This window comes from Ascaphus truei, chromosome 1 (assembly GCF_040206685.1).
Source record: "Ascaphus truei isolate aAscTru1 chromosome 1, aAscTru1.hap1, whole genome shotgun sequence".
NCBI classification, from domain to species: Eukaryota; Metazoa; Chordata; class Amphibia; order Anura; family Ascaphidae; genus Ascaphus; species Ascaphus truei.
In genome coordinates, this window is record NC_134483.1 from 322,992,527 (window position 1) to 323,014,838 (window position 22,312).

Sequence of the window (22,312 nt, forward strand, 5' to 3'; positions counted from 1 at the left end):
ACTTTTTTACCCACCATAACTTATTTTTGTGTACCTGGATGTAGCCACTACTGCAGCTTTACCATGCAAGGCCAGTAAACAACTGTCTGTGAATAGGTTTGCTGACCACGCACTGCTATAACCCAGGCTGTGCGGTAAAAGCTGTGTAAAATAGCTGGCATAAGCTTATTAGGGTCCATGTTAAAAGGCAAAAGAAGCAAAAAGTTACACATTGTGAATGCTCATTTGCATGTCATTACCCAGAATCCCTGGTTGCTGTGGAAGTATTACATGCAGAATAACTATGGGGAAAAGTACGTTTGTGAACCAGTCTGAGAATGTGTGCATAAGTGATACAGGTAAACCCCGTTATAACGCGCCTCGTTATACCGCGATTCGGTTATAACGCGGTTTTCCCGTGGCTCCCGTTTAAAAAAAATAAATAAATAAATTTTAAAAAAATTTTTGCACACTGCACACACTGCACACACTGCACACACTGCACACACTGAACACACTCTCACTGCACACACTGCACACACTGCACACACACTGCTCACTGCTCACTGCTCACACTGCACACTGCACACAACACACACTCTCACTGCACCCACTGCTCACTGCACCCACTGCACACTGCACACAACACACACTCTGACTGCACACACTGCTCACTGCACACACTGCACACACTGCACACAGCACACACTGCTCACACTGCTCACTGCACACAGCACACACTCTCACTGCACACACTGCACACACTGCACACACACTGCTCACTGCTCACACTGCACACTACACACAGCACACACTCTCACTGCACACACTGCTCACACTGCACACTGCACACAGCACACACTGCACACTGCACACACTCTCACTACACACAGCTCACAGCACACAGCTCTCACAGCACACAGATGTCAGCAGCCCACCCCCCCCCCACATGTCAGCAGCCCACCCCCCCTCACATGTCAGCAGCCCCCCCCTCACATGTCAGCAGCCCACCCCCCTCACATGTCAGCAGCCCACCCCCCCCTCACATGTCAGCAGCCCACCACCCCCTCACATGTCAGCAGCCCACCCCCCCCTCGCCATGGGAAGGCAGCATGAATCATGTACAGCCCTGCCTGAGGCATCCCTTTAAACCCTTCTCCTGCCCAAGGGTACCAGCAGCTTACTGCCTGGCCTATTGCTGGTTAACCCTTTCATTGCTGGATTTAACATCTTTTGTCCTTCAGCCGCCATTTTAACACCACACACACACACACACTTTAAATGTTGGTGTACTCACCCCGTTTCCCGCTGCCATCTCCTGTCCCGCGGGCTGTCACGCGGTGACAGGGGGAAGCGGGGACCGGAGGGACATCCCCGCTCCCATCTCCTTCACTGCGGGCTATCACTCGGTGACAGGGGGAAGCGGGGACCAGAGGGACATCCCCGCTCCCATCTCCTTCACCGCGGGCTGTCACGCGGTGACAGGGGGAAGCGGGGACCGGAGGGACATCCCCGCTCCCATCTCCTGTCCCACGGGGTGAAGGGTGCTGCTGGAGGGAGAGGATGATGATACGCCGATGTGGCGGCCATTTTTTTTCCCCGCGACCCCGTTACTAACGCGGTGGTCTCAGGGTGGACCCCGAGGACCACGTTATAACAAGGTTTATCTGTATTTTTAATCTTTTCTGCATAAAATAAGGTAGGATTTATCCAAAATAGACAAGACACAGATAATAGAAACACAATAGACTTTATTCATAGAGCCAAACCCTGAATATATTGTACATGAAGTGGTTTTATCAGTATAGTATATGCCGAAAAGGCATTCAACAGGGTCGACTAGAGCGATATGTTCTCTGTTTTACAATCATTTGAGTTTTAAGTCAAATTTCTTACAGGGATCGCAGCTCTATTCAAATTGCCAGCAGCTAAGATCTGCAGTTCGGGCTCCTGTCAAGCCCAATCCATATAAAAAATGGTACTCGGCAATAATGTCCTTTGTCACCCCTTCTCTTTGCCCTCTCAGTTGAACCACTAGTTCCCCAAATAAGTAGAAACTGAAAAATATCAGGTAATGTATGCCAACCATAATATGAGATTAAAGATTAACATTGTAGATAGATTATATACTTCTCGCCATCACAAAAGTCTTGATATCCCTCCTCAACATATTTGACTTCTTATTTAAGTTTAGGATTCCAAATCAGTACTGCTAAATTGACAGTAATGAACATTAACTCACCTCCTGAATTGATTCAACTAATATCTTTTAAATGTAGCACCCCTGTAGGAGTTTACTCAGTTTAGGAGGTAAGACTTAACTCCCAGCAGTACTCTTATCTGTTACAATGTTGCAGAGTAGCCAGGCAATGGCCTGTTTACTTCCTAAATTCTAGTAAGGGCTGGAATAGTCACATGTCAAGGTGACTCAACAGGTTAATCTATTCTGCTCATATAGGGAGTGAGAGTAGGTTATAAATTAGAGGAACCTAGTGCCCCACCCTCAGATCACCTTGGACCCAGAGGATGGGAATCTTGTGTATATAGTTGTTCTTGTGATAGGGAAAAGAAGCCTCTTCTGTGTTTTCCAGGATAGGGAAAGTATCCCAGTGTAAGAGGGTCCCTATATATGGCCCTGCTTTGGGTTACCCACAATAGGGGAATATTGAGCACCTTATTATAGGTTCTCCAAAGAGACCTGAAGGTATCTGCTGGGGAATTGCATAGGGGAAGGATGTCCCTTAGTTCTGTTCCCAGTGATAGGGTTGAAGGCTTGGGAAAGAGATGGCTCCTGCTCAAAGTCTCAGTGGTTCAGGAACCGCCTCTTCAAGTGTATGCTAGTCCTTTAACCAAAGAAACAGGAGGTAGCTATCATATACCAAATAGATAACTTCAAGTGCCCCATTTGGGGGCTACCCCTTTATGTACCTAAGACCTTGCAACTCATAGTTACCAGTTAGAAGAAATGTGCCTTCTTGGGGAATGCTGAGTAAGCACCCCAAGGAAAATCTGTCTAAGGGACTATTCTTGTTTTGTTCTGCCGTTAAGGTTAATAAACGACATAAAAGTTCCTGGTGCCTTTTACTTATTTGCCTTCCATACCAGCCTGCACAGACATCGGCCCCCTGAGAACCCAGGCAAAAAGAGCCACTGAGCGTCAATTGCACTTTGCACAACCCCCAAGAGACATAATTATATTTGGTGTAGCCCCATCTTCTATTGGCCTGTGGAAGGGGTGTTACATTAATTTCAACTTCACCTAGTCTAATTTTCTGTATCTAATTATAAATATAACTGAGCCCTTTATAGAGAAAACTCCTCTGTAATGTTTAAATTCTGAAAGAAAGACCTCGAGACTTGGAAGAAATGCTTTACTACATGGTGTCGGAGATGCATATTTATTAATGATTAATTATTAATAAAGTGCTTCCTTGATTGCTGACTCATTCACTAGTAGAGATATTCCAATGCAGTATACACTGGCGACACACTTTGTTCGAGCTCGGCTAGTCCCACGAATTCGGGTATACCCGGGTGTATTGAGGTTTGTGACTGTTTTCTGCCCGAGTGCATTGAGTTATTTTCCAGGCAGGGATTGAAGCATTTTATTCCCACTGGCTGCAATACTGCACAGTATATATATATATACTGCATTACAACACATGAATTTATGCCATCTGGTAGACACACGAAGCATTGCAGCCTATTAAATCCTAATCACTATCATTTAACAGATCAGCCGCCCATCAGCCAGGCATGAACCCAGGCTGGGAAGGCAAATGCAACGGGGCTTGTCAGAGGTGAGAAGCGGCGCATTCCAGGTATCTGCCAGGTACATACTGGGTATTTGCTCGAATAAAGTGTGTCGGTGCAGTAAGTTAAGGCTTGATGATAAATGACCAAAGTAGATTTGAAGCAAGGCAGAACTTTATTTATGTACTTCAAGCACAGAGATACAAGCAGGGTGGCAAGAGAGTTAGTTGTCTCCTAAAATCAGAGCTGCATTCCTGTACTCAAGGCAAAGGACTAACAGCATGATGTACAGCTGCCTCTTCTCTTTCTCGCACCAAGTTACTCACAATCATTACATTTTATACATTGTATATAGATTGAACTCACTATGCAGACTAACCACTACCCTATTCAATAGCAATACTTTCAAATCATTTCCTAAAAAGGCCCTGTGGCAGGGTAAATAAAAGCCACCAGCTATATGCCTGGCAGACATATGTTTAGTCTGCAGTGCAGCAGTGAATAGGTTAACTTCAGCTGGGAAGCTCAGGCAATTAGTTGGATCCCAGCTGCCTAATCAAGGTGTGTTAAAAATCCCAGGATGTGCACACATGCAGCCTAGCTGGTCAGGAGACAGGAGTGGAATACTGAACTAGATTACTGCTATAAGGTCTTTCTTTTTGTATACTGTTTGAAGCAGGGAAATACCCTGAAACTTTGGAGAGAGAACAGCTTGATTTGAGGTCTGTTTTGCAAAGTACATGTGTTATCAACTGTTGTGTTTACCATGCTGAAGAGAAGCTCTTTTGTTTACCATGCTGAAGAAAAGCTATTTTTGTTTTGTGTGCTGTATATATTTTAAGGCTAAATAAATAAGCCTTGTCAAGAAACCCGTGTGTGTAGTTGCATGTACGCTGCAACATATGATGTCAGAAGTGACGGGATTATGAAAGACCCCTGCAGTTAAAGGGCCACACACACACACAAGAATGAGAAAAATGGAAAAACTTTTGAAAGAGTTTCTGTGCGAGCAGACCAGACAGCAGGGACAGTTAATGCAGGTGCAGACCAAACAGCAGGGACTGTTAATGCAGGAGCAGGCCCAACTACTATTGCAGCAGCAAACCCAGCTCCTAACCCAGCAGCAGACAGCACAGGATGAGCGAATGGCCAAGCTGCTGACCCAATTCCAGGGGGCTGCCAGTCCAGAACTTGCAAACAAACCCCCGATACTCCTGAGGAAAATGGCTCCGAACGAGGATCCGGAGGCTTTTTTACTGACATTTGAAAGGGTTGCCGAAGCTCAGGGCTGGGCTGCAGATCGCTGGGCAACTGCTTTGGCCCCGCTCCTCATAGGAGAAGCCCAGGCCTCATATCAGGGCCTCCCTGCAGATCAGGCAATGGACTACCGACAAGTGAAAGCCGCCATACTGGATCGCTTAGGTCTGACCCCAGAGACCTACCGGCAGCAGTTTCGGAACATGAAGTACACCGCTAAGATGAGACCCCGGGTCCTCGCTCAGCGGCTATTGGAATTGTGTACGCGCTGGATACAACCCGAGGAGTGCACTAAGGAGGCAATTCTTGAGCAGGTGGTTTTAGAACAATTTCTACAAATAATACCCCCTTCCGCACGCTCATGGGTAAAACGCCATGCTGCTGAAACCCTAGCTTTGGCGGTCCGACTCGTGGAGAACTTCCTTGGGGCTGAGGAACAGGCGAGTGTCCTAGACCCGACAGGTCTGACTCCACCGGCACCTGCGGACGCCCAAAGAGGGAGGTCGGATCAATGGGGATCCTAAGGCCCATCCATGCGCAACCTCCAAGTCCAACGGAAGGAGCAGTCGTTCCAGCAAGGGCGGAGTCCAAATGCTGGTCCCGCCGAGAGCCTCAGCTCCTTCCTGATGTCGACTCATTGCAAAATGAGAGGAACTTCCGAGGACATCGCCCACAAGACCCACCAGATGCCTGGTATCCAGTATCCGGTCCAACGGAGCGTTATCCACGGCCCCCTCCTACGAAGGAACCCTCTGCATGTTCTGTCTGCGGAGAACAAGGCCACAGACAGGTGGACTGTCCACAGATGGATTGTTCATTCAGCAGAACCGTCACCTCGGCCTTCACTGGAGAAAATTACAAGCCCTGGCTACTTCCAGCCTAGGTTGGGGGAAAAACCGTCCAGGCCCTTGTAGATTTGGGCTCTGGGGAAACTCTGGTTTTACAGGAACTGTTACCATCTAACGTGTGTTCTTTTGACTCCCCATGGAGTATAGAATGTATACACGGCGATGTAAAACGTTATCCGACGGCCCAAATCCGGCTACAGGTAAAAGGCCAGGAGGCCTACCTTGAAGTAGGAGTCGCTCCTTGTCTCCCTGCCCCTGTTGTGCTCGGCCGGGACTGGCCTTTCTTTTCGTACCTAATGGCTCCAGTCTCTCACGAGGAGCCTTCTTCTATGTCTCAGGAGAACCCTGGCAAACTGTTTCCCTTCTCGGCAGACCTTTTTCCCAGTAGACACCGGGTTCAAAAGACTCGGAAGCAGAGACGCTCTGATAAACAGGACTGGTTGCAGAAATCTGGGTCTCAATAGCCAGAAGTCACAAGTGATGACTGGGGATGGCCAGAGGGAGTGGGATATGAGCCCTGGAGATTTACCAGACCTATATCTCCCTGATTTTTGCCAGAGGCAAAGGGAAGACCCAGTCCTTGCTAGACAGTATGACAAGGTGGTAAAAATTGATGAGCAAATTTTGAATGCACAGGGGGTGATAGTATTCCCCCATTTTGAGCTATCAGATGATATTCTGTATAGTGTGAATAGGCAGACACAAACAGGGGAGGTCACCAGACAGATATTGGTTCCCAAGGTGTTTGGTCACCTTGGCAGGGATAAAACATTGGACCATATTTCATCCCGATTCTATTGGCCAGGGATGCATAGTGATATTGCTAAGTTATGTGCGGCATGTCCGGAGTGCCAGCTAACTAGTCCAAAGGGACAAAAACCAGCCCCTTTGGTTCCTCTACCCTTGGTGTCAGTTCCCTTTGAAAGGATTGGGGTAGACTTGGTAGGACCTCTAGAACCTTCTGCGAAAGGACACAAGTTTATTCTTGTAATAGTTTATTATGCAACAAGATATCCTGAGGCATTCCCCCTGATAACAGCAACGGCGAAGCAAGTAGCCAACAAGTTGTTGGAACTGTTCTCACGGGTTGCACTTTCCCAGGTTAAGTTGACAGACCAAGGTACAAATTTTATTGCTAAACTGATGCAGGATGTCTTAAAATTACTAGAGGTCAAGTCTGTTTGGACATCGGTCTACCATCCACAGACTGACGGATTGGTGGAAAGATTTAACCGAACTCTAAAAGGGATGCTGAGGAAATTTGTAGATTCAGAGAAGAGAGCCTGGGATGAACTTCTCCATTTTCTGCTGTTTGCAGTGCGGGAAGTTCCCCAGGCCTCCACGGGATTCTCTCCATTTGAACTGCCAACCCCGGGGTATCCTAGACCTCCTAAAGGAGTCCTGGGAGGAACAGCGGTCCCTTTCTAAGAATACCCTGCAATATGTACTAGAACTTAGGAAGCTGGAACTGTTCTCACGGGTTGCACTTTCCCAGGTTAAGTTGACAGACCAAGGTACAAATTTTATTGCTAAACGGATACAGGATGTCTTAAAATTACTAGAGGTCAAGTCTGTTCGGACATCGGTCTACCATCCACAGACTGACGGATTGGTGGAAAGATTTAACCGAACTCTAAAAGGGATGCTGAGGAAATTTGTAGATTCAGAGAAGAGAGCCTGGGATGAACTTCTCCATTTTCTGCTGTTTGCAGTGCGGGAAGTTCCCCAGGCCTCCACGGGATTCTCTCCATTTGAACTGCCAACCCCGGGGTATCCTAGACCTCCTAAAGGAGTCCTGGGAGGAACAGCGGTCCCTTTCTAAGAATACCCTGCAATATGTACTAGAACTTAGGAAGCGCCTAGATGTGGTCGGCCATTTTGCTAGGGAGAATCTTAGATCAGCCCAGGACAGTCAGGAGAGACATTACAATCAGAATGCTCGCATGAGAGTGTTTCACCCGGGAGACCAGGTGATGTTATTATTACCCAGTTGCGAGAGTAAACTCCTGGCCAAATGGCAGGGCCCATTCGAAGTACTCCGCCGCACGGGTGATGTGGATTACGAGATCGCTCAACCAGGGTCCAGGAAGGGTAAACAAATTTACCATGTGAACTTGCTGAAACCCTGGAAGATGCAGCGGTCTCTATTCATCCACCCGGTGGAGGAGGAAACGAACTTGGGTCCTCAGCCCCCACGGAGAACATCGTGGGTGACGATAAAATCCCAATGGGTAAACAGTTGTCCTCTGAACAAAAAGGGGACTTGTTAGCAATAATTACACGATTCCATGATGTTTTTTCTGATTTACCAGGGCAAACTAACTTAATTTCACATGCGATCGAGACAGCACCTGGGGTAAAAGTACGTTCCTGTCCTTATAGGTTTCCTGAAAGTCGCAGGGCCCTGGTAGAGAAGGAGCTACAAGAAATGTTACACTTAGGAGTAATTGAGGAATCATGCAGTGAGTGGTGTAGTCCACTAGTTATGGTCCCTAAACCTGATGGGAAGGTAAGATTTTGTGTGGACCTCCGAAAGGTCAATGCGGTATCCAAGTTTGATGCATATCCGATGCCAAGGGTGGAAGAATTAATTGACGCCCTTGGTAACGCGGAATATATATCCACGCTGGACTTGACAAAATGATACTGGCAAATACCCTTAGAGGAAAAGTCCAAGTACAAAACAGCCTTTGCCACTCCCATGGGTTTACCAGTTTGTGACAATGCCATTCGGACTGCATGGAGCCCCAGCCACATTTCAGAGACTCATGGATAAGGTGCTGAGACCCCATAGGAATTATGCCGCAGCCTACCTAGATGACATAGTCATTTATAGTAAACACTGGCGGGCCCATCTAAATAGGCTGAAAGCGGTCCTCAAATCTCTAAGAGAAGCAGGGCTCACAGCCAACCCTAAGAAATGTGCCTTAGGTAAGGCGGAAACCAAATACTTAGGGTATGCATTGGGAGGTGGAAAAGTAAGGCCACTAGCCGACAAGGTAGTTGCCCTGTCTCCCCCAAACAAAAACACAGGTACGCTCTCTGCTGGGTTTAGCAGGATACTACTGGCGGTTCATCCCCAACTACTCGGAAGTGGCAGCCCTTTTAATGGACCTCACAAAAATGTGTGCCCCTACACAAGTGGTATGGTCAAGGGAGTGTCAGAGAGCCTTTGAGGACATAAAAAGGTGTCTATCAGAGGGTCCCGTCCTTAGAAGCCCAGACTTCAACAGGGCTTTTGTAGTGCAAACGGATGCATCAGAGATAGGGCTAGCGGCAGTGTTATCACAACAGTTTGAGGGAGCTGAACACCCTATCCTTTCCTGAGTAGGAAATTTTTCCAGAGGGAAAAAAACTACTCAGTGATTGAGAAGGAGTGCCTCGTAGTAAAGTGGGCAATCGAGGCTTTAAGGCATTACCTGGCAGGAGTCCATTTTACTCTGGTGACGGACCATGCTCCACTGAAGTGGTTAAATAGTATGAAAGATTCCAATGCTAGATTAACTAGGTGGTATATGGCCCTCCAACCCTTCTCATTTGAGATTCAGCACAGGCCGGGAAAAGAGAATGCAAATGCTGATTTCTTTTCTAGAGAAGGGGTGGATGGTCGGGCTTCAGCCGTGCGTAGCCCCAGCCACACACTAACATAGGAGGAATGTGACAGGGTAAATAAAAGCCACCAGCTATATGCCTGGCAGACATATGTTTAGTCTGCAGTGCAGCAGTGAATAGGTTAACTTCAGCTGGGAAGCTCAGACAATTAGTTGGAAACCCAGCTGCCTAATCAAGGTGTGTTAAAAATCCCAGGATGTGCACATATGCAGCCTAGCTGGTCAGGAGACAGGAGTGGAATACTGAACTAGATTACTGCTATAAGGTCTGTCTTTTTGTATACTGTCTGAAGCAGGGAAATACCCTTAAACTCTGGAGAGAGAACAGCTTGATTTGAGGTCTGTTTTGCAAAGTACATGTGTTATGAACTGTTGTGTTTACCATGCTGAAGAGAAGCTCTTTTGTTTACCATGTTGAAGACAAGGAATTTTGTTTTGTCTGCTGTAGAAAAGCTATTTTTGTTTTGTGTGCTGTATATATTTAAGGCTAAATAAATAAGCCTTGTCAAGAAACCCGCATGTGTAGTTGCATGTACGCTGCAACAGGCCCCCTTTTTCTATAGTAATTATAACTACAGTTTGATCACTTCCCCCTATCCTCTAAAAAGGCATATGTCCTTTTCCATAGTAAATATACTTTATTACCCAGCTTTTACTTTACTGATTTATTTTTTCCCAAGACCATTGTGTCATGCCATCTGTTTTCTCATCAATCAGGAGATAGGGCATTCTAATTAACTTGTCAAATGTGCAGCAGCAAATAAGTTAAAATCACAGCAGCCTCATGTATACATGTTTGCATACCGTATACATTCACATACCTGATGTACTGTAACTACATGCATATACACCACAATTGAATACATAATACACAGTGTGCCGATTCAATGCGCTTCTATCCACACATGGATCTATAGAATCTGTTTGTGAAAATGAATCTACTTCTGCGCAGCATGTAATTGTTCACAATGCTTCCCATTCCTGTAGCCAAAAAATATTTGAGAGATCCTCAAGTTGCTACAGTATATCTAAATTAATTTGGAAAGGTGAAAAGACCAGAACTAAATAAACTGTTCTCACCAGCCCTCATCAATGAGTGGCTTATCTTTGCCAGGTTTATTAACCACATGGCACCGGAGGTTCCCACAAGGTAAGATGTGGGGCAATTGTGGGGGTGGGGGGAGGGGAATGTGTGTGGCAGGAAGGTTATTGGGATGCTATTGTGGGGGAGGGGGATATTCTGTGTGTGTATTGTGAGGCAGGGGGGTATTGTGTGTGTGTTTGTAATGTGATACGGGGGGGTTGTGTGTGTATTGTGGGGCATGGGGGAGAGAGAGAGAGAGAAGGGATGGGTGAGAGAGAGGGGTTGAGAGGGGATGGAGAGGAGAGAGGGAGAAGGAGAGGGATGGGGGAACATATAAGGAACATAATTCAAGGGTTAGACTCTAACATATAAGATGTCAATAAGGAATATGATGTCTATGTGTAGACTTCAAATAGATTTAAATAAGGAGTCAACCTAAAATTTTTATAGTAAAAGGGAAATAATTCAAGGTAACTTAGAATTATCAACATATAGACACATCAACATATATCTACTGCAACCCTGGATATTTATTGTTTAAAGTATAAGATATCTAAGAGAAATCGGATGTCTATATACGGATTTTATGTAGAAATAAAGTATAAGATAATACACAATGGTAATCCTTAGACAAGTAAGTACATGAAAGGAGTACATATTTTCAGTATGTAACACTCAATATGACAATATGTGAAATATTTTTGAGTTTGTATCTCTCCGATCGTGTAGTCCTTTAATTTGATTGTTTTATTCTGTGATTGTATGTTTTTAAAGTGTAAAATTGCACACACAACCTGTCAGTTCGATGAGTTATTAAGCTTATATAGAAGCATCTGAGAAATCAGATGGATTAGTTTCTCCTATATTGGGAACACTATTTAAGAACACAGTGTAACCCTATGAGCCATATCCCTGAAGAAGCATTATGCAAAACGTGTTGGATTGTGCCACACAGACCACCGTAGTTTGTCAGTGATGCACGGATTCCAAACTTGCTTGCTCGCTGCCGGCTCCTGTGTGTACTCGCGCACAGACGAGAGCTCGTTCTGGAGGGGACCGCTGCCGATCTGGTCCGTCTTTGCTGTACATGAGCCTGGAGGGAGAGAGAGGACAACAAGACTCCCATAAATTCCATCTTAAGGTGACCGACGCTGGGAGCAGTAAGAGGTTAAGGAGACCAATTGACGGGACCCTACGGATTCTCATTGTATGCGGACCAGGAGAGGGGAGGATAAAAACTGTCACATGCTAGAAAGCTATTAAAAATGCTCATTTGAAAGAGCTGTTTGTGAGTGCGTTACTGTTTAATGCCAATCTATTTTATTAAAACTTTATTATGCCATGTTACCTTTCTTCTATTTCTATCAAGATACAACCGCCATTTGAAAATCTAGGAGCATATCTATACTCGCATGGCTTGAGGCACAATCTACAACATAATCTATGTAAGTGTCCGTTAATTATTGGATACTTGGCTACCTGTGCTCAGTAATACACTGCTGTGTTTTTTTCTTCTGTTTTTTTTTATCCATATATGAGTACAACAATTGAGTCTACGCGCCAGAGCACATCCCCTTTTTGCCTTCAACTTGTTTCCGGAGGGACGTGGAACTCTCTCTTTGGACTCTAGCAGCTGGACTTAAGTATTATCACAATATTTCATACGGGACATTAATTAACTACATTGGGAGTCATTGATGTGTTTCACTGTATTAGGATACAACAAACAAGTGTTACTGACACTATTTTTCACACTTGCACTCCATTGATAATTAACATTTAGTTTAGTGGCTTTAACATTTAGTTTAGTGGCTAGCGCTGCTTTTTCCCTTTCTCAAACAGATAAGCACATAAAAGAAACAGGCTAGTAACACGTATTTGTAACATAGGATGCAGCTAGAAAAGCAAAAAAAGAAGCTAAAATAACTGGTACACCAGTAAAACAAGCTACTCAACCACAAATGTATTTACAGAAAAATGTATAAGGGGGCTGACCACATATTCAGGCTGTTCCCACCAGTTGAAAGCAACGTTCTTCACTTGTGTTTGAAAAATAACAATAGATATAGCTCTTATGAAACCAACAAAAAATAGAGAAATGTGCGCAGAATCAGAGTAGTGATGAGGTTTTAAGCCACCCGCTGTCCAAACACTGCTCACACGGGTCCCAGTCTGCACTCAGTGCTGGATACAATTATATACTTATAGCCCATACTACAGATATATGTACAGTTTGCTGCGGACAATACTGTACATAATTAATTTACTCCACCTATCACATGATGCGATAAGGAATGAAAGACACAGAGGGAGATAAACTATCAATGTGGGAGACAGACAGAGATAGCTAGTGACACTCTGAGAGGCACACAGAGAGACAGTCCAGGTGATAGTGAGATGGACTAAGAGAGACAGCCTGACACTCACAGAGGTGAAAGAGGAGACTTGTAGGAGACTGCTAGCCAAGGAGAGAGAAAGTGAGAGACAGCAGCAGAAACACATCCCCTACACACAGAGTTACAAACTTAATTCTTAGTTTGTGAGGGACAAGGGGTCCCTTTGGTTTCCGTTCCTTGCTCTTTTCTATTTTTACAAATGACTCTACTAAGGTGTTGCTGATTTCCTTTTTGATTTATTCTTGGTTAAATTCCTTACAGTACATAGAAATATCTACTGTTGCCTTTTCTAACTCTTTCTCCCTCTTTCTCACCCCTTTCATCATACCGTATCTGTTCTTTGCGATATGACTCGCAAATTGTCTGTTCTTGAATGTCATACTGCTGTACCCCACTCCGAGCCTGCATTAACGCAATGCATCATGTTAATGGGTGTAGTAACGTCTGCTACATCTGTCTGTCCTAACTGGATAATCTGGGACGCAAGAATGGAAGGTGGGCCCAAGGAAATATTCCTTAATTTTAATTAATTTAATTCCCTTTGAAAAACTCATATAGCAAATGTACAGAACGGTGTCCAATAACTGTTGCCATACCAGAGCAAAGAATCCAGCATTCCCGCAGAGCTACGTGCTTATTTACTACTAAGTAGTGTGGGGGGGGGGGTGAGCTTTTGTGCAGATCCTTGAACGTCATAAGGGCACCCGGAGGGTTGATTGCGCAGAAGAACCACTAACCATGTAATCACTTTCTTTAACATTGTATGCTTAAATAATGCAAGATAACATCTGCTTAGAAAAAAACAGGCTAATTAAAATGCTGAAATATCTTTCCATAAAAAAAAAAAAAAAACAGTTTGAGAAACAGTTGTGGCTTCTCATTTAGAGCTATTTTCAGCATTTTTGGAGTGCTAAGTGGCAAACAAACATACAAGCATAATTTAATTAGGGATGAAAGATTTCCTCATTAAAGGATCATTGTAATATTATTGGCAAAGAAGGGTGGGTAACATTATTATGTAACACGCATTGTGTATACTGCATATTCTAGGGCTTCTCTAGAAAGGGTTTGGAAAATTTGCTGATCACACTTTTAACAGGTCCCTCATCAAGTGCCTGTTTCCCGGTGTTGTTTTTATCTTCTTAACTCCTTCACTGCCAGAAGGATTTACATTGTCCTGCTCCTCTGCCTATTGAAGATCTGAATTCAACACCTTTTTTCTTGGAAGCAAAGGACGAACTAAGGGCATTTCTTGAAATCAAATACTTACAGTAAGTGTATTTTAATTTGCTAATTGGCTTCAAACTGCTCTCAATCCGTCTCACAATTTAACACAATTCTGGTCTCTTACATTGAATGGTTCAAGTGGTTCCTCTCACCCTGCTGCTATACCTCTTGTGTTGTTTAGTGAATGTAGTTCTGTGGATCAATCATTTGGTAAGATAACTATTTTGGAGTACAGTATTTCAATATTAAGCCAGTTAAAGTTAATAAGCTTTTACTAACAGTGATGCTTAGGGGAAATGTCTGCCATATCTTTAGGCCGATGGTGCTAACGTTATTGATACAGCTCTTCATTCCAAGGGTAGAAAATAAATCTTGTGACACATTTATTCTCATCTGAAAACATCAAAGTTTCTCTTCATTGATAGTGTATGTTTAAAGAGAATATGTTTTGTATGGAAAAGCAGGTACGACCTCAGAAGATAGTGAGGTGCTTGCAACCTGTCTCTGATAAAAGTTTCCTCGTCCTAATTTGCAATACAGCATTCAGATATTTTACTCCCGTTTAACATTAACCTGTTGGGCAGTATTGTTATCTGACTTTAAGTAAATTATAAAGTAGACACAAATAGCAGTAGATTTAATAATAATGTCTACAGTATATAACATTTGCGCTTCTTTTCATCAGCCCCTAAAACCTTGACTTGGGGGACTGACCTCAGCTTGCAATGGCTGAGTAGAAGAAGAATGCAGTCAGCAGTTTGATCATTGGAGGGATAGCACAAAAATGTCCATGATGATATGAGGCAGTACCTCTAGGGTTGCAAAACAGGTATTATTGCATTTATGCCCATTTTGAACTTATTTAAATAAATTCAAAACAGACATGCCTATGTTCCACCTCTTGAGACTTTATATTAATGACCTCCATTCAAACTCTCTTTTGCGCCTATTTTTGTCCAATTCTTATTTAGGGTCTTATTTTTACAAACTGCAAACAGGCCTGTGGCAGTAAAAGGGTTAACCAGGCCAATAATAAAGGTATTATGCCCGCCTGGTTAACCCTAAACCGTGTTGGGACGGACGGGGTTCAACTGTATTGTCACCATAATACCATGTTTTCCCCTACACTACCTTTATTGTCCCTGTTTTGCAGCTCAGAAGCTAGCTGCGTTTGTATGTATGTCTGTAAACTGTGCAAATTGTATTCAAGACAAAAGGGGGAGCTTCTAGCGCTGTGCCAAGCGCTGATTGAAGAAGCGTGCCTGTAAGTGGCTGCTTTGAAGATGGGTATCACTTTCTAAGCCGCAGACCTCTAAACCGCAAAGTCAATTGAATAAGTGGTCTGCGGTTTAGCTGAAGTGCTTTCTTGATACATGGTATCCTGCCGTCTCGTTATCCACTTAAGGTGAATTGGTGGCGCTCATCTGCGGTTACCCCAATCAAAGCCAGCACGGATACATTATATGCTGGCTTGTAACCCAGACCGATTATAGGTCAAACCGCAACCCACATCATAGAGCCCCTTCAATTAAGTGGATAACTTGCGCTAGGAAAGAGCTAGCACTCTAATTTTTGGAGTGCAGCTAGGTAGAAAGAAAACATGACATACATAAATGTTTTATATTTGTTGCACCTACAGAACATACATATATAAATAAACTGTATGCCAATGGTGTTTTAAATGCAAAGGACCCCTTTCCTGCCGGTCCGGCAATGAATCCATTAACATGCCCATATGTTATGGATGAATGAGTTGAGGGATTTTTCATCTCTGTACTTCAAAGGGCACCCTGCTAGGTTTGTCCCCCAGTGTCTAGAGAAGTCCGGAGTTGAAAAGCCTCAGAGACCCTAGGTGTTAGGGTGGCCGGATTATTACCAAGTACCAGATACCGGTGTGAAGTATGAGCACTTCACACTTGGTAGCCAAACCTGGACTTACTGTCGCCAGGTAAGAGGTTGGGCCCAGTATGCTAAGCAGCTAAGGTGTCACTTAGCGCATGCTCTTAGCAGACTGGGAAGCAACTTCTGCCCATTCTATGAACTCCTGGCAAGTCTGGGATAGGTGTAAATAGTTGTTCCCACTAGAGGATTGGCTCTATATGTTAGGGATAGGGCTTTTAACCCTATAAAGATGCCTGCAGCCCAGTCCTAAAGAGATTCACCTAGGATTCAGCTAAGATCAACCAAGAAACGTCCTAGTTCCAGCGTCAGCGGTTCCGGAGTGTGAGGGGTTAACCACATCGTAGCGAAGATTCGCACCCTGTGGACGGACGTTCACAGAGGTACACAATTAGGAGGCTTTATAATGTGAAATTATAATAGGCTTTATTGTGCCTGTTCCTTTTCATCAGGAAATTATCCAAACACAGGGGGGGGAACAAAGCTTCCATTCACTTGGGAGTATTTCTAGTGAAATCCTATGCAATTAGTTCACATCTCCCTTAGTCAAGCAGTTCTCGCAGCCCCAAAACATATAGCATGAAAATAAGCAGATATAAGCAGTCTCTTAAGAATAAAAGTCTTATCTGTTTCTTGGAGGGAAAATCTCACTTCCTTGTTTAGCTTCAGGTGCAGTAATTTTCCCTGTGTCTTGAATTCAGCTCTGCTGTGCAGAGCTCAAGACGCTCAGCTCCAGAGATCTGGGTTTCTTTTGGTCAGTCTCTCCTGGGACTCAAGAACCTCTGCTCTGTCTCTCCAAAGGTCAGCTCTCAGTCAGAGCTAGGGAGGAGTTACTTCCAGTCTGAAAGGCATGCTTTTTCTACTACTGGTAATCAGGCAGGTGGTGCTAGTTAATTTGCTACCAGCAGTTAACCACCACACTGCTGGATTAGAGGCACCTTTGTGAACAGGGATAAGTCCTCTGTTACATACCTCCCCTGTTTGTGGGAAGCTCGGGCTTACCACAGCCAAAGCCCATCCTTCCACTCTCATTCGAGATCTTTCTGTGACTTGAATGAGAGTGGATGGAGGAAGAGAACCCTTTGTCCCGCTGGGATAGGAGCCCTTTCTCCAGTTTATTTTTGTCTCCTCCCGAAGGTGCTTGAGATCAGCACTCCTCAGTCGCTCGAGGAGGACTTTTTCCACGTAAAGTCTTTTTATCGTGTGCGTTGTCATGAGATTTCTGTTGCGTCGGGCACTCCTCTTTTTATAGACAACGTGTATGGCAACAGTTGTAGAGCAGTTAGGACTAGCCCTTAGAGTTTTCTGCTCTTCTCCACACCACGGAGTTGCCAGTTCACCTTCTTTGGGACTGAGTTGCACCTCCACCTCCTTTTCCAGAGAACGTCCTATTTTTTCAGCTTCCTCAGCTAAGGATTCTTCTGGCTTTGATTCTGCACTCCTACCTCTGTTTGTTGCCTGTTGGGCAGTTGTAGGGTTGGCTAGTGCTTTCTTAGGTGGCTGTATTAGAGTCTCCTTCATATTCTGGAGCTCCGTAATTTTTGTTGTCAAGGTTGCCGCTGCGTCTGTTTCCTCCTTGGTGTACTGACTCAAGGGAATGGAACAGTCTCTCTGTCTCTCCAGCTCTTGCTCCAGTTTCTGAGCCTTCTCACGCTCCCTCTCATACAGAGTCACCTGGTATCGAAGCTCCGCCTCCAATGATGCTCTGAAGAAATGCAGCGTGGCCTTTAGCTCCTCATACTGCTCTGTGGGGACGTACTGGGTATTCAGACGTTCCTGCAGCGCTTGTACCTCTTTAGCAGCCTGCAGCTTTTCTTCCTGCAGCGTTTGCTTCTCCTCAGCATACTGGAGGTGTGTACGCAGACCTTGCAGTTGGTTCTGCAGTCGGTGCTCTGCTTCAAACATTTCCTCTTTCAAAAGTTTATTTATTTCTTTAAGAGCCTGTAGCTCTTCATTCTTTCCCTTGACGTATTCTGTCAACTCAGAATTTTCTTTTTTTAATCTTACATTTTCTCTTTTTTCAGTCTCTGTACTATTCAGGGCTTCCTTGCAGTCCACCTTCCATTTTTGCACATCTGCTTGGAGGCGGGCTGTCTCCTGGCGTGAGACTTCCATCTCCAGGTTTAAGTTCTGAAGCTCCTTCTGAGAGACTTTGAGATCTAAGTTAAGATGTAGGATAGTTTTCCTTGAAATGTCCAGCTCCTCAGTGAGACTGTGTAGTTCTTTTCTGGAAACTTCCAGGTCTGTGCGGCAGCTGTTGGTCTCATGATGTGAGGCATCCAGTGCTCTGTGGAGTGTCTGAACCTCTTTCTGAGCTACGTTCACCTCTATCTGGACACTGTTGACCTCCTGTTGTGAGGCATTCAGCTCTATGCGGAGTGTGAACCTCTTGCTGGAAGACTGTCATCTGCTTCATTGCCTCCTCATACTTCCGCTTTAGCGTAGCCACCATTTTATCAGATTGGCTCTGCTTTTCATCCATGGCGGAAATAGCAGCATTTGCAGTATCTAGCTCAGTCTTGAGATCGTCCAATTCTGTCCTGGCTGTAGAGAACATTGCCAACACATATTTCTGTAGCTTCACGTTATTTTTCAGTAGCTCCGCGTAACCATCTTTCTTTTGATTCAATTGTTCACGGAGTAAATCACAGTCATGCCTGGCAATTTTCAGGGCGTCTTAAGGGCTAGTCAAGGGATCGTCACTCACTGGTTCCGGCTCCTCTTCCCTGGGATGACTGGTTGAGGGTTCCTCACTGTTGGCACCGGACAGACACTTCTTTGGGGTACACGACTTCTGCCTTGGGCCCTCTGGATATTCGGTTATACGCGGGACGATTTCTCCATTTTCTGTAGCCTGCAGGGCATCTCGGTCCCCCTTTTTCTCCACAGGATCTGCGGACGTGTCTGTTACTTCCACGGTAAGTGAAGAACCGCTTTTCTTTTTGATTTGGATGACACCGTCCCTTCAGGGATACTGGGGTCTCCATCTTCATTTGAAGTTTTAGCAGCGTCACTGGATCCACCCGGCTTTTCTTGCAACTGTAATAGCTGACGGAAATTTTCGGTGAACCACTGCTCCCGCTCTGTCTCCTGCTGATCATATTCGTCATCAAAGGGAGCGGTCTTTTCTGTTCGTGCCGAGTTCAGGCACCACCACCATTCTTGGGGTGTTTTGTGGGTGTGCTCGGTTTGGGTTCCCCGTAAGAGATGTCTTCCTCTTTATTGGACTGGAAGGGCCACTCTTCAGTGGGGTAGGGTTCATTACAGGAATGCTGCATCTTGTCCTCCATTTTTAGGCTATCAGGTGTCATTTTCTTCCTGACCTCAGGAGGCGCTATTGGAGCTGTTGACACTGTATTTGCTAGAACCCCCAAATGTGATAGTCCTACAGATGGGCATATTTTGCTTGTAGAGGTCGTGGCTCTCACAGGCATCTCTGTAGATTTTTCTTTCTTGGGTAATTTTTTTTTTTTTCAATATCAGCAGTACTGTGCATGCATTTTCTTTTATCAGGTATACAAGATTGTGCAGTTGCTAGGTAAAAAAGTCTATTTGCTATACATCATTTATTTGTTAGGTGCAATACCTCCGCTTCAGCAACAGAATTTGGTTTTCTGCCTGAGTTCAGTAATTTTCAGTCTCATCTTTGGGTATTATGGCATTCACACTTCACACTTTGGGTGTCTGATTTGCTCCCAAGATAATAGGCATACTTTTTTACTTGCAGAAAAAAAAACTTTCTTTGCAGTGGACTCAACACTCAGCAATTGGCTTTGAAAAACCTTTTTCTTTATAGGGCAATTTTACACTCAGCATTTGTTTGCTAAAATTCCCTTGCTTCAGCACAGTCTTGTATCAATTTTCACACTTTTCTGCATATACTCCATTCACAGCTGGTAGCCCTATGCGGTATGGCAACCTTTATTTGCAAAATCAGTACCACTCGTGGGTCACCATCTGTATTCACTGCTTCAGCGAAACTTTTGAAAACAACAAACACCTATCCCTTTCCAAGGGCTGACTCACTTCTTGAACCCTGACTATGGCTGAAAGGCAAAGACCCCTATTTCAATGACCATATTACGCTTTGTGATAGGCAAATAAAGTTTTAGCAACTTCAGCAGTCTCTCTCCTCTTGGGATTGGGGTAAAGAGTCCATCTGTGTTTTTGTAAGTTTCAATGCAGTGTAAGTTTCAGTGCAGTGGTGTGTCCCTTTAATTCTGATCTCTGCTGCATGAGGTTTTTTTTTTTTTTTTCTCTAAGTTTCTCAGACTTGTTTGTAGGCAAAAAAGCAGAACAAAATTTTCACATAAAACTCTCCGGTCCTTTTTAACTACAAAGACACCTCTTGTCCCACCTCGGACACCATATGTGGACGGACGTTCACAGAGGTACACAATTAGGAGGCTTTATAATGTGAAATTATAATAGGCTTTATTGTGCCTGTTCCTTTTCATCAGGAAATTATCCAAACACAGGGGGGGGAACAAAGCTTCCATTCACTTGGGAGTATTTCTAGTGAAATCCTATGCAATTAGTTCACATCTCCCTTAGTCAAGCAGTTCTCGCAGCCCCAAAACATATAGCATGAAAATAAGCAGATATAAGCAGTCTCTTAAGAATAAAAGTCTTATCTGTTTCTTGGAGGGAAAATCTCACTTCCTTGTTCAGCTTCAGGTGCAGTAGTTTTCCCTGTGTCTTGAATTCAGCTCTGCTATGCAGAGCTCAAGATGCTCAGCTCCAGAGATCTGGGTTTCTTTTGGTCTGTCTCTCCTGGGACTCAAGAACCTCTGCTCTGTCTCTCCAAAGGTCAGCTCTCAGTCAGAGCTAGGGAGGAGTTACTTCCTGTCTGAAAGGCATGCTTTTTCTACTACCTGTAATCAGGCAGGTGGTGCTAGTTAATTTGCTACCAGCAGTTAATCACCACACTGTTGGATTAGAGGCACCTTTGTGAACAGGGATAAGTCCTCTGTTACACACCCCTATTCCAGAATTCGTTTGAGCTGGGGATTCCTGAACGAATCCTGTAAGGACTTTACGAAATCATTCCTTTCGGCTGAGATATAGTAAAAAACAGAAAAAACAGGGGAGCAAGGGGTTAATACTTGCAGGTACAAAAACTAGCAAATATTCGTAGATCTTAGTGATAATCACCCTCCTGATAAGGGATGATGACGCGCCTCTGCTCGGGAGCAAGCTGTGGCTGTCAGAGTGTTCACTGGCTACGGAAGCCTCAACTGGTCAAAAACAGCTACTGTTGGAGCAACGCGTTTCACGTGAACACGGCTTCCTCAGGCTCTTCTCCCTGCACTCTGGACACGGAAGCTCAGCAGCTCTAGCGGCTAGAGAGTTCCACTGGCATACGGAGAAAAGACTAAAGAAGATTATTTTATGTGAGTGCTATCTTTGTGTTTATCTGTGCGGCTGTTTTAATCTAATAAATATTCTATTTAAAACTCTATACTGACACCGTGCCTCTCTCAACCCCTGAACTGCTGGATCGGGGAGAATAAGAAGGACTGTCTAACCCCAAGCACCTGAGAGGGGAGTCCTGACTGCAGTTCTCATTGAAAGAACTTTTATTGGTGTCTTGATTTTGGTCTATATCCTGGAAGGGTTAAGCTGAACCCCACAGACCACTTTACCACATCTTTACTAACACAGGGCCGTGTAAGTATTTCGATATTACTACCAATACCACCACTACCCCTCCTCCTCCCCTTGGGACTATTTGGAGGATATATCAAAGATACCATTGTGCATCCACGCTTACACAGGGCTGTGTAAGTCTATTATTATTACCATCACCCATATCATCCCTTATCAGGAGGGTGATTATCACTAAGATCTACGAATATTTGCTAGTTTTTGTACCTGCAAGTATTAACCCCTTGCTCCCCTGTTTTTTCTGTTTTTTATGTATCCTTGAGGGATTTGGATGATCCCTATACTGGGTTGAAGCAGAGGGGACCGAAGGTTTTCTTTGGTGATTGTGTAGATAACCTTTTCGATTTATTATTATTATTATTATATTTTTATCATTCCTTCATTTCTGTGTCGTAACTTGGGATAAGCGCCTAGTGTTTTGTTCTTGGCTGAGATATAGTGGCGAGTTGCACCCCTACAGTAGCCACGAACTGTTGCACGGTTCAAATCACGCACCCACTTGCATGCATGCAGGGATGCCCAGAGACTTTTTTTGCACGACATTCGTTCCATGGACATTTTATTTCATTTCCCCATCCCAGTAAGTGTTTG